The 10,906-nt window shown below is 40.3% G+C and overlaps 1 long non-coding RNA gene across 1 annotated transcript; it reads right to left on the bottom strand.

Annotated features, from left to right (window-relative positions):
* Positions 1-1,546: 1,546 nt before the first annotated feature.
* LOC145520769 (uncharacterized) lies at positions 1,547-10,626 on the bottom strand. Its single transcript, XR_014064804.1, has 2 exons — positions 7,429-10,626; positions 1,547-3,218 (listed from the first exon to the last, which is right to left on the bottom strand). It is a non-coding gene; the product is annotated as an uncharacterized LOC145520769 (long non-coding RNA).
* Positions 10,627-10,906: the final 280 nt, after the last annotated feature.

Here is a 10,906-nt window from a genome sequence, read left to right as displayed (position 1 = left end):
ATATTAACCACTCCCACGGCTGTAAAACCGCAAGGGATATCTAGTTGGGTACATCTATCCAGCGGCTTCCCAGGTGGCCCAGCAGTAAAGAAACTGCCTGCCAAGAAGGAGACGCTGTTTGGATCCCTGAGTTGGGAAGAGCCCCTGGACACACCTCTCCTTGATAAACAAAATACAAAGAACTACAAGGGACTAAAAATAACTGCACGCATGTACAGTTAGGGAAAATTCTGGACCGAAGATACAAAAAGAGACCAAGAAACCCAACTACCACTTTCGAAGAGCCCAGAGCAAAAGCAGGGTACTGTGCATGCCCCCTACACACAACATCACCTAACGGGTAGGCAAACCACCGAAGCTATCACTCCAGCCCAACTTCTTGACACATCCCTACCCTCACCCCATAAAAGGAACAAGCTCACCACACCCTCAGAAAATAAGCAAGCAAGGGAAGCTGTTGTTTGTTCTCACTGCCCCCTGCTGTAGCAGGAGCCCCAATAAAACCTTGCCTGGGGGGAAAAAAGAACAACACAATGGGATATCACCTCACACCAGTCAGAATGCCTATCATCAAAAAGAACACAAACAGGGACTTCCCTGGTGGTCCAGTGGCTAAGACTCCAGGCTCCCAATGAGGGGGCCTGGGTTCGAGCCCAGGTGAGGGAACTAGATTTCAAATGATGCAACTAAGAATTCACATGATGTAACTAAGTGTTTGCATGCCACAACGAATGCAACAAACATTCAAGATCCCACAGGCTGCTACTAAAACCTGGATCAGCCAAATAAATAAAAAAATATTTAAAAAAAAGAAAACAAATGTTGGCAAGGATGTGGAATAAAGGGAACCCTTTTACACTGTTGGTGGAAATTAAATTGGTGCAGTCACTATGCAAAACAATATGGAGGCTCCTCATGAAACTAAAAATAGAATGACCATATTACCCAGCACTTTCACTGCTGGGTATATATATGAAAAGAAAAACCCAAAATGCTAATTGTATACTTTTTATAAATTTTAGATTTTCATCTGTGCTGTTTTCTTCCTACTCTTTCATTTAATGTTGTGAAATAAATTTATTCTGAGATTAAATATTTTACAAGCATCATTTTTATTAACTACAGACTATCCCATAGAGTTTTATTGCCATTTACTTATTTCCCTATGTTAGACATGTCAGATGCTACCAATTTCTGCTATTATAAATAAAGTGTAGAGATGTTTGATGACTAATTTGAGCATTGCATCAACCTAGCCAAGTATAAGTCTTTTGTTTTAAACACAGACCAAAGCAGGCCAGAGTGAGTACATTTGAACCTCATGCTAAAGAGCAACCCATGCACTGAACATCACTGACTTTCTCATCTTCCCTTTCAACTTTCCCCAGCAAGCTACCAATTATATGTTGATTATTTGGGGTCTGACTATATCAATAATATAGACAAATATTTGAAAATGTTTTTACAATTCACAATGATATATACACTTCAAAAGATAAATGTTAAATGCTGAAAGGTTCTAGTATATTTTTTAAATAATATTTAATTTTTCTTTCTTCTGGGGCCTCACCATGCAGCATGTGGGAACTTAGTTCCCTGACCAGGGAATGAACCTGCACGCATGCATTGGAAGGCAGAGTCCTAATCACTGGACCTGCATTTTTTAATACTAAGATAGACCACAACAGAAAGCAGTTCAGGTGATGCTCTCTAGTTATACCAACTCTCTATTTTATTCTCTTAAAGCTGACTTTGTTCCATGGAATCCAACTATAGAAATATAAAAGCCAAGAAAGAAGTCTCCTGAAGAGGTTGCACTAAGATACAGTTGAGAAAACCATGATCCCAAACAAAAGTCATCTTTTAATCATCCACACTGATCTGTGGCCATGTCTCTTTTATGCTTCAGAATTATGTTTTTATCCTTTGGAATCCTCAGGTCTTTCTGAAACCTGAGCCCAGAAAGATGATTATTTTTCCTCCAGAGATGGAGACATTCAGGGTTCTACGTCGCTTACTACGCATATGAAATCACAGAAACCTGTTAAGAGTTCACATAGTATTCCATTTTTGGAAAAAAAACACAGCAAATTTTTATGCTCAGTGAGAGAAAGTGACTGGAGTTTGCTATTGTTTGAGGTTTCTTAAAAAGCTCTAGAAATATCAATAGTACCTTTTATTAACATGAAAGCAGTCTCTTAAAATATAATTTTGGTAATGAGTATATTTTCTGGGCACAATAAATTCATGTCAGTATTAACTCCAATTCAAAGTAATTTCATTATCTTCAATTTGAAGAACAGTAACACTTTTATGTCCAGGGTGGGGGTGATAGTTTAATAAGATCAAGAGAATCCAATTTGATTTGGTGATTAGATTTCTTAAGGCCAGGTTTACTTTTCTTTGTACATTTTACCCCTTCACCTCCTCCTTTTGATAGCTTGATATTTTTCTTTGCTTCTAGGAATCTAATACTCATGAACATGTTTGCCTAGTGCCACCAGCTTCAACATAGTATCAATGACCTTATTTGTCACTTTGTTACTTTCAGACCTTCATACATCTCTTACATCAGTTCAGTTCAGTCCAGTCACTCAGTCATGTTCAACTCTTTGCAACCCCGTGGACTGCAGCATGCCAGGATTCCCTGTCCATCGCCAACTCCTGGAGTTTACTCAAACTCATGTCCATTGAGTCGGTGAGGCCATCTCTTACATCATTATGAGAGAAAACTGAACCACTGACACACTTATATAGATTGTTCCCAGGTGGTTTGTTCACAAAAATGCTTTTAGACTTCTAAAAATCACTGAATGCTCTAAAGAGCTTGAGTTCATGTGAGTTATACCTATACCTATTGGCTGGCTTCCCAGGTGGCACTAATGGTAAAGAACCGGCCTGTCAGTGGAGTCTTAAGAGACATGGGTTCTATCCCTGGGTCGGGAAGATTCCCTGGAGGATGGCATGGCAACCCACTATAGTATTCTTGCCTGGAGAATCCCTTGGACAGAGGAGCCTCGTGGGCTATGGTCCATAGGGGTGGACACGAATAAAGCAATTAAGCATGCATACATATTGGTATTTACCAAGTTGAAATTAAACCAGGTTAAAAAATCAAATTATATATGTATTAATTCTTTTCAATTCATTACATGTTAAAAACAACATCAGTTCAGTTCAATCACTCAATTGTGTCCAACTCTTTGCCACCCCATGGACTGCAGCACACCAGGCCTTATGTCCATCACCAACTCCCGGAGTTTACTCAGACTCATGCTCATTGAGTCGGTGATGCCATCCAACCATCTCATCCTCTGTCATCCTCTTCTCCTCCTGCCTTCAATCTTTCCCAGCATTGGGGTCTTTTCAAATGAGTCAGCACTCCGTGTCAGGTGGCCAAAGTATTGAGAGTTTCAGCATCAGTCCTTCTAGTGAATATTCAGGACTGATCTCCTTTAGGATGGACTGGTTGGATATCCTTGCAATTCCAAGAGACTCTCGAGAATCTTCTCCAACACCACAGTTCAAAAGCATCAATTCTTTGGTGCTCAGATTTCTTTATAGTGCAAATTTCATATCCACACATGACTAATGGAAAAACATAGCTTTGACTAGATGGACCTTTGTTGGTAAAGTAATGTCTCTGCTTTTTTAATATGCTGTCTAGGTTAGTAATAACTTTCTTCCCAAGGAGCAAGCATATTTTAATCTCATGGCTGCAGTCACCATCTGCAGTGACTTTGGAGCTCCCCCCAAAAAAAGTCTGCCACTGTTTCCACTGTTTCCCCATCTATTTTCCATGAAGTGATGGGACCGCATGCCATGATCTTCGTTTTCTGAATGTTGAGTTTTAAGCCAACCTTTTCACTGGCTTCTTTCACTTTAATCAAGAGGCTCTTTAGTTCTTCTTCACTTTCTGCCATAAGGGTGGTGCCATCTGCATATCTGAGGTTATTGATATTTCTCCTGGCAATCTTGATTCCAGCTTGTGATTCACCCAGCCCAGCGTTTCTCATGGTGTACTCTGCATATAAGTTAAATAAGCAGGGTGACAATATACAGCCTTGACATACTCCTTTTCCTATTTAGAACCAGTCTGTTGTTCCATGTCCGGTTCTAACTGTTGATTCCTGATCTGCATACAGATTTCTCAAGACGCAGGTCAGGTGGTCTGGTATTCCCAGCTATTTAAGAATTTTCTACAGTTTTCTGTAAGAAAAGGGGCTAGTTCAGCTGGCAACAGGAACAGTTGTACCAGAGCTCTTTCTCTCAATAAAACCATCACACCTCAGTAGGCAGAGCATATGTACACTTTCAAGGGTGTCATATAAATGTTAAAAAAATATGCACTCCATGAAAAGATGCTCAACACTGCTAAGTATCAGGGAAACTCAAAACAAACCACAGAGAGATATCACCTCACACCATTCAGAATGGCTATTATCAAAAAGAACACAAATAGGGACTTCTCCGGTAGTCCAGTGGCTAAGACTCCACACTTCCAATGCAGAGGGTCTGGGTTCAATCCCTAGTTAGGGAACTAGATCCTACATGCTGCAACTATGAGTCCACATGCCATAACTAAAGATACCCCATCTCAATGAATGCAATGAAGATGTAAGATCCCACATGCCACAATTAAGGGCTGGGGCAGTCAAATAAATTAAATAAAGTATTAGTGTTCAGTCATGTCTGACTCTTTATGACCCCATGGACTGTAGCCTGCCAGGCTCCTCTGTCCATGGAATTTTCCAGGCAAGAATACTGGACTAGGTTGTCATTTCCTACTCCAGGGGATCTTCTCAAGACAGGGATTGAACACTCATCTCTTACATCTGCTGCATTGGCAACTGGGTTTTTTTTGTTTTTTTTTTTTACCACTAGTGCCACTATAAAAATAAATATTAAAAAAAAGAACAGAAATAAAAATGGTGAGTATATGGAGAAAAGGGAAATATTGCAAACTGCTGCTGGGAATGCAAACTGGTGCAGCCACTGCAGCACACTGTAAGGAGGTTTCTCAGAAACCTAAAAACAGAACTAGCATATGACTCAGCAACTCCATTCCCTGGTATATATCCTAAAAAAATCAGAAACACTAATTGGGAAAGATATATGCACCCCAACGTTTATAGCAGCATTACTTATAATTGCCAAGATATAGAAGGGACCTAACTGTCCATCAATTAAAAGACGCTTACTCCTTGGAAGGAAGGTTATGGCCAACCAAGATAGCATATTTAAAAGCAGAGACATTACTTTGCCAACAAAAGTCCGTCTAGTCAAGGCTATGGTTTTTCCAGTGGTCATGTATGGATGTGAGAGTTGGACGGTGAAGAAAGCTGAGCGCCGAAGAATTGATGCTTTTCAACTGTGGTGTTGGAGAAAACTCTTGAGAGTCCCTTGGACTGCAAGGAGATCCAATCAATCCATCCTAAAGGAGATCAATCCTGGGTGTTCGTTGGAAGGACTGATGTTGAAGCTGAAACTCCAATACTTTGGCCACCTCATGCGAAGAGTTGACTCATTGGAAAAGACCCTAATGCTGGGTAGGATTGGGGGCAGGAGGAGAAGGGGACAACAGAGGATGAGATGGTTGGATGGCATCACCGACTCGATGGACATGGGTTTGGGTAGACTCTGGAAGTTGGTGATGGACAGAGAGGCCTGGCGTGCTGCAATTCATGGGGTCGCAGAGAGTTGGACATGACTGAGTGACTGAACTGAAGTGTCCATCAACAGGTGAATGAATAAAGATGAATGAATGAAGATGATGTGTATACACACACACACATATACATGTGCATACTGGAATACTACTCAGTCATAAAAATGAAATTTTGCCATTTGCAGCAACATGAATGGACCTGGAGAGTATTTTGCTAAGTGAAATAGGTCAGACAGAGAGTGACAAATACTATATTATGTCACTTATAGGTGGAGTCTAAAAATATACAACTAGTGAATAGTGAAAAAAAAAAAAAAAAAAAGGCAGATTCACAGGTTTAAAGAAAAAACTAGTGGTTACCAGTGGGGAAACGGAAGGAGAGAGGGACAATATAGGGATATGGGATTAACTGGCATGAGCTAGTGTGTATAAAATAAGCTATAAGGATATATTGTACAACATGGGGAATATAATCAATATATTATACTATTTACTATAAAGTATACTCCATATAGTATAATATGTAGTATAGTATTATATAGTATAGTATGTATATATTATATACCATAAATGGCTTCCCTCATAGTTCAGTCAGCAAAGAATCTGCCTGTAATGCTGGAGACTCAGGTTAGATTCCTGGGTCAGGAATATCCCCTGGAGAAGGAAATAGCAACCCACTCCATTATTCCTGCCTGGAGAATCCCATGCACAGAGGAGTCTGGCAGGCTACAGTCCATGGTGTCGCAGAAGTTGGACATGACTTAGTGACTAAACCACCACCACCATAAATGGCATATGTTTAAAACTGTGAATCACTATATTATATATCTGTAACATATAGTAATATAATAAGATCATGGCATCCAGTCCCATCACTTCATGGCAAATAGATGGAGACACAATGGAAACAGTGAGAGACTTCATTTTCTCGGGCTCCAAAATCACTGCAGATGGTGACTGCAGCCATGAAATTAAAAGACACTTGCTCCTTTGCAGAAAAGCTATTATCAACCTAGATAGCATATTAAAAAGCAGAGACATTACTTTGCCAACAAAGGTCCATCTAGTCAAAGCTATGGTTTTTCCAGTCGTCATGTATGGATGTGAGAGTTGGACTAATAAAGAAAGCTGAGTGCCAAAGAATTTGATGCTTTTAAACTGTCATGTTGGAGAAGACTATTGAGAGTCCCTTGGAATGCAAGGAGATCCAACCAGTCCATGCTAAATGAAATCAGTCCTAAATATTCATTGGAAGGACTGATGCTGAAGCTGAAACTCCAATACTTTTTCCACCTGATGAGAAGAACTCACTCACTAGAAAAGACCATGATGCTGGGAAAGATTGAAGGTGGGAGGAGAAGGAGACAACAGAGGATGAGATGGTTGGATGGCATCACCAACTTGATGGATGTGAGTTTGAGTAAGCTTCGGGAGTTGGTGCTGGACAGGGAAGCCTGGTGTGCTGCAGTCCATGGGGTCCCAAAGAGTCTGGCAAGACTAAGCAACTGAACTGAGCTGAACTGTTTCATCAAGGACTTAATTTGATGTTAAGTTAACTTAACTCTTAATTTAAACTGGCAGTTTTTTAAAAAAAATTCCAAGTGCATTTTGATGGAGAAGACACTGGATAATAGTACTAGTACAGTTTGGTTCCACTGTTTTGATTCATGCTAAGCTGCCAGGACTTTTACCACCATTGCATTTCCTCTTGTTGCTGTGCAGTTGCTAGGTCATGTCTGACTCTTTGCGACCCTATGGACTGCAACATGCCAGGCTTCCCTGTCGTTCACTATTTCCCAGAATCTGCTCAAACTCATGTGCACTGAATCAGTGATGCTATCCAACCATGTCGTCCTATGAGGGCAGGAGGAGGAGGAGGAAACAGAGGATGAAATGGTTTTTGCTTTAATTATTCCAAATGTCAGTTAAGTGAGAAAGCAACTACCATCTTAATACTATTAGTAAAGTAGGTTTGACTTCTTGGACCTCCTGAAAGAGTCTTGGGGATTCCTAGTGTATGCAAACCATACTTTAAGAACGGCTGATTTAGGTAACCAAAATTTGGGAAACAGCTTATGTTATACCATCACATGCTAATCTTTAATTTTACTGAATTACTGGGTAATTCCCTAGGTTGAGCTTTCACTACTCTAACTCCATTAAATTTTTTAAAAATGTGTTTGTACATTTGTCTGTACTTATGTTTATAAAAAGAGAGAAAATAAAATATTCAGAAAGAGGGATAGAGAAAATAAATAAAGGGCTGTTTCTTAAAAAAAATAAAAGAAGGGTCCACTTCTTTTATTTTGGGACTTTAGACATGTTTGCCTTATCATGGCTCTTGAGGAAAGTAGAACCTGAGACAAAGGCTAACATGCAGGTAATTTATTCAGGAGCATTATACTCTTGGAATATAATCCTCAGAAATAAAGGAAAACCAATAAGATGCATTTTAAGATTTTTTTAGATAGCACTCTACCCCCTCCTGTCTAAGAGACCAGTGCTCAGCCTTACCAGGACCTTATAAAAGATCCTTTGAATCTCCTGCCCAGGAGGACACAGAGAAGCCTTCCTCCATTGACTGCAGTGCCTACTCCTCAAGGGCAGCCCCAAAGGCATTAACCACCACAGCCTCAAACTGCTTCTACATTGAGTGCTGGTGGCTTAAGAGTGGTTCTTACCTGGGTCCCATGTTATAACGCTACAAAAATCCAAGGGCAGGGGTCAGAGTATGAGGAGGAGACTGGACGTCACTCAGTACCCAGAGTAAGACATGAAGCGTGTGCTGCTTCTGGCATGACCATGGGTCTTCATTAGGACCGCCTCTATCATCATCACTGTGTTAAGTCTTGGCCTGATGTCAGAGGTGGAATCTCTGAAATAATGTATGTGAAACCACATGGCACAACGTAGGTATTTTGTCAATGTGAGTCATGTGGGAAATTGTGTATGTCCTACATTGGATATAATCTGAAACACACACATCAAGCTTAGATACACACACTCCCCACACACACACGTATATATGTGTGTGTGTGGTGGGGGGCGTGTTAGTTGCTCAGTCACATCTGACTCTTTGCGACCTGCCAGGCTCCTCTGTCCATGGAATTTCCCAGGCAAGAATACTGGAGTGGCTTGCCATTTCCTTCTCCAGGGGTCTCACCAATCCAGGGATCGAAGCCAACTCTTTCTGCATTGGAGACAGATTCTTTACCATCTGAGCCACCAGGGAAGGCCAAATATATGCGTGTATGTGTGTGTATACATACATACATGTAAGTATTATAAATTGGAGGACAGTTTTAATTTGGCTGGCCATGTGAAAACGAGTGAACAGACCACCTTACCAAAGCAACCAGCAAGAACATTCATACCTAGTATATTTTGAATGGATTCATGAAGCTCTTATTTTCTAAAACACGTAGAAATAGCAGCTAAGGCTGCTAACGCTTACGGGACTTGGAGCCTGGTGTGTCCTCAATCCATAACAGGCTGCCTGGGCTGTGCTGAGTTGTCTCCAGTTTATACTAAATGTTACTCTTTGGCTTTAATGGACCTATCTTGTAATTGAAGAAGCTTAAGCAAGGGCATACTCTCTAAAACTGTAGTCCCAGTTTAGGAATTTATTGTAAAAAATTATTCAGAAGTGAGTTCATAAATTTATGTATGAGGAAGAATTATTTCAATGTAACTCAAAATCATAACAATTTGGAAACAACCTAAGTGTTTCAAAATATAAGTGAAGTTTTAGATCATTTATGGTAAACGGTATCATGAGATATTTTCCAGACATTAGTGAGTTTGTGAAAGTTGCTCAGTTGTGTCTGACTCTTTGCAATCCCATGGACTGTAGCCTGCCAGGCTCATCTGTCCATGGACAGGCTTGCCTGTCCAGGCAAGAATGCTGGAGTGGGTAGCCGATCCCTTCTCCAGGGAATCTTCCCAACCCGTGATCAAACCCAGGTCTCCTGCATCGCAGGTGGATTCTTTAACATTTGAGCCACCAGGGAAGCCCAAGAATACTGGGGTGGGTAGCCTAACCCTTCTCCAGGGGATCTTCCTAATCCAGGAATCAAACTGGGGTCTCCTACATTGCAGGAGATTCTTTAACCAGTTGAGCTACCAAGGAAGCCCAGACATTAACATACAGTTTCCAGACATTAACGTGTGGCTTTGAAAGATGGGAAAATCCTCATCATCTAAGTAACCCAATATAAATGTAGGATATAAAATTTCATATTCAAGATAAAAATACATGCTTAGAAACTAGAATGAAAAATTGCATCAACTTTAACACTGCTTACCTCAAAAAGATAGGATTATGGATGATTTGGGTTTTTATTATATTTATTAATATTGTCACAACTTTTATTGTGAGTATGGGACACATTTTTATCATAAAACAAGAGAGATGTTAATAAAATCTAGAAAGAAAAGCTAAAAAGATGGTGTCAAACTGTTAACTAGCCAGTGTGATTGAAAGATCAAAAGCAATTCAAGAGATATTAAATATTTAACACACCAGCCTACATCTCACTGATTTCCTTTTGTCGCCCATGTTAGGCTTAGACTTTATTAGTAATTTTTCTTCCAGCAGAGTGCATTGTAGTAGAAGCAATCAAAGCATCTGTATCTTGACTCTCCTGGACGGCTGCCTATCTCTTTTTCTGCCTGTTTAGGGCAAGCAACATCATCATTTCTGCACTTTATGACTCTAAAAGCTATTTCCACTTTTCTAACATTCAAGAGGAAATTCTAGACAGAATTGCTAGACTTCACAATGAAGGCTTTTCTGCAAGCCCATCTAATGTTGCTCTGGCAGCCCAAGGTCCCAAGAGGACATGGAGTGAATTGAGTAAAACTGGGACAAAGCCTGTAGGGGCAGCCAACAATGCTGAATAAATCTGGTCTGATTTTCTTTCTATATTCAACTCTACCCTTTGAGGGGATGCTCTGTCATCATGCCCCTGCAACAGCTAGAAAGATATTTTGCTTAATCCATTACTGAAAATAGCTCGATTATTTCACCTATGTGAGTACCCTTTTGGATAGACAAAATCCAGAAGAGATTTAAATATTCCTTTACTCTTATTTCAAGTCTGTCTGTTTTGTCCCTGCCCTGTCTGCCTCTTTGGGGGCACCCACACATCATTCTTGTGTGACTCCTTTCCATCCTTCTTGTATTATCCTTTACCCTCTTAGACCTGGCTTCTTAATTCTGTTGCCATATCTTATACA

This window comes from Giraffa tippelskirchi, chromosome 9 (assembly GCF_054371585.1).
Source record: "Giraffa tippelskirchi isolate mGirTip1 chromosome 9, T2T-mGirTip1v1.2.pri, whole genome shotgun sequence".
NCBI lineage: Eukaryota > Metazoa > Chordata > Mammalia > Artiodactyla > Giraffidae > Giraffa > Giraffa tippelskirchi.
This window is presented reverse-complemented; position numbering and strand designations above follow the sequence as displayed.